Source organism: Populus euphratica, unplaced genomic scaffold (assembly GCF_000495115.2).
Source record: "Populus euphratica unplaced genomic scaffold, PopEup_1.0 scaffold6339.1, whole genome shotgun sequence".
NCBI lineage: Eukaryota > Viridiplantae > Streptophyta > Magnoliopsida > Malpighiales > Salicaceae > Populus > Populus euphratica.
Window position 1 is genome coordinate 1 of NW_011506113.1, and position 2,536 is coordinate 2,536.

Here is a 2,536-nt window from a genome sequence, read left to right on the forward strand (position 1 = left end):
TTATTTAACAATTACCTTAGCTTAAAACCTTACGAACGGTTCACCTGAAAGTGACAAGACTAAGGTTATCACACCTAGTCGATCTCTAAAATGGAAATTCAAAAGTAGGTCTTCTTAACAGCAAATAGCATGGTGTGTAAGTAGAAAATGGTCAATCAGGCAAAGAAAAAGCAATTTACTCCGCCAAACATCATTGATTTGAGTAATTCTTGAAAGGGAATATTGTCATCAAGAATGCTGATGAAGGAGGAGATGCTTCTTACATGATGCAATTACTTTGTCTAATTAACACCATAGACAAAGAAAGCAGAGACTCAAAGCTGGACTTTACAAAGCTTCATCTCAAGCAAACTGATAATTGCCATAAGTATAAAGCAACCAAACATAAGCAGAGGGGAAACCATATCCAATGATTAGTCTTTAAACATGTCATAAACTTGTGATTTACTACAATATTCACTACAAGAGCTATAAAACCATATCCCGTTCTCAGCGTTTGGCATGCAAGCCGCATCTCACCAAAGGCAAAGGAAGGGTTAAAAACTAGATGCTAACAATTATATAGTAGTAAAATGAGAAAAGAACAAGAAGGGGATGTAGCTCAGATGGTAGAGCGCTCGCTTAGCATGCGAGAGGTACGGGGATCGATACCCCGCATCTCCACGCCTTTTTTTTATTCCTGCTTTTATTTGATTTCTTCCTTCATAGCCATTTCTAATCTAATCCATGAATTAATGGATCCTGATTGGGCTCTTACTATTTCTAGTCAAAGCAAATGTTTTCTCTTCAGGCCCATGAAGTCTTACATGCAAAATCTCTTGATGATCTTTGACTTTGCACTGTGATTATCCTGAATAATGACTTTGCACTGTAATTATCCTTTATAATGCATAAAACTGGTTTGTCATTAACTAACTAACAATTCAGAAATCTTTCTCTTAATTAATTCATTAACTAAATGGATAAACGCGGTTTCTTGCTTTTTTTAAAAGAAAAGGGAAAGGGAAAGGGAAAGGAAAAGAACTTGGCATCATGTTCGAAAAAGAACCACCCTTGGAAAAGAAAAGGACAACAAGGCAAACAGTCAATAGTGCCAAACGTCAAGGAAATGGGGCAGTGCAGAGCATCATGATTATACCAGCATAAAGTCAATGAAATTAGTCAAACACAAGATCAATAGCAAGCACAGCACTAAATCTCACAAGTATTATTATTATTATTATTTTTATTTTTCCTTGCAGGCCATCCTCGTCTTGGTGCTCCATTGGCTGTGGTGTCTAGCACAACTTCTTAAGAGAAAAGGAGGAGCAAACTGGCAGGCAGTTTTCAACATGGTAGTGCCCTCCCCCTCCGGCCTTGAAGTAGCCAATCTGCCAAATGTTTGGTTCTCAAGGTTTGTGTTGACTCAAGCAACAGACAGCATCATTAGAGTGCCAAGTTTTATTTAATCTAACTGGGGGGAGTGCAAATTGACTAAAAAGTACTCATTTTCATCATAAATGGACTTGCCATATTTATTGAAAATGGTCTTGCTTTTTTACCACCACAAAAGCGTTAACTTTTTTCTCCTCAATTATTAGAAGCATAAGTGGATGTAAATCTCTTTTTTTTTATATATGTAAAACATAAAAAAAAAAAAAAGGACATGTTGCTTTTTTATTATCACGGGTGGAATATTTCATCACCATTTAAGATATATTTTAATCATTATATAAATTATTGGTGGATTTCCTTATAGAAATCTAGCGTCGGCAAAGTAAACATGTACTCAAGTTCATAATTGTTTTATTTGTTGTTCAACTCCAGTAATTAAATCCTTGCTTGTATTTAACCTTGTAGAGACAAGTAAACAATCTTTCTCTGATGAGAAGTTTTTACTTCTTTATGATTTTTTTTATTATATGGACATTTAAATTTGATTTTGTCAAGTCATTAACTAATTAATTAGAATCATTTGGTTAAGAGAGAATATCTTCTGATTTTCTCATAAGAAAGTTGGTAAAAGATCTTAGAAAATTTGAATCCATCTACATTAAAAAAAAAAAACTCAAGTTAAAACCTTATAAGAGGGTGTAAAGGAAGCTCACATTCAATGTCTAGTAATTTTGTAGTTTCCATACATGTGAATTAATAATAAGAATTGCCTTTTACTTGTTCTAACATTAATCTAATCATACAACCATTATAATTTGACCATTTTTAGGAATTAAAGGAGGATTGATATACTAGTTTAATTGTATTTTCAACAAGATAAAATATAATTGATTTTAAATTAAAATAGACAATCAAAAATAAATTTAAGATATGTCACTTCATGTTTTTATCAATATTAGTTACCATCATTACTTCCTCTCAATTTTGTTAAAGATAACAACATAAATAAAAATTATCTTCATTAACCCATATAAAAAAATATAAAATAACAAAGAAATAAAAATAATCATAAATAGCAAATTAACAACAAAAGATCTCAAGAATCAAGAGATACAAAAGAAAAAATAAAAAAAATATTTAAGCAAGCATATCTTTTGATTTT

General features: G+C 31.9%; 1 non-coding gene across 1 annotated transcript; it reads left to right on the forward strand.

Moving 5' to 3' along the window:
* The first annotated feature begins 590 nt into the window (after nucleotides 1-590).
* TRNAA-AGC (transfer RNA alanine (anticodon AGC)) lies at nucleotides 591-663 on the forward strand. The gene has a single exon. It is a non-coding gene; the product is annotated as a tRNA-Ala (tRNA).
* The last annotated feature ends 1,873 nt before the right edge of the window (nucleotides 664-2,536 follow it).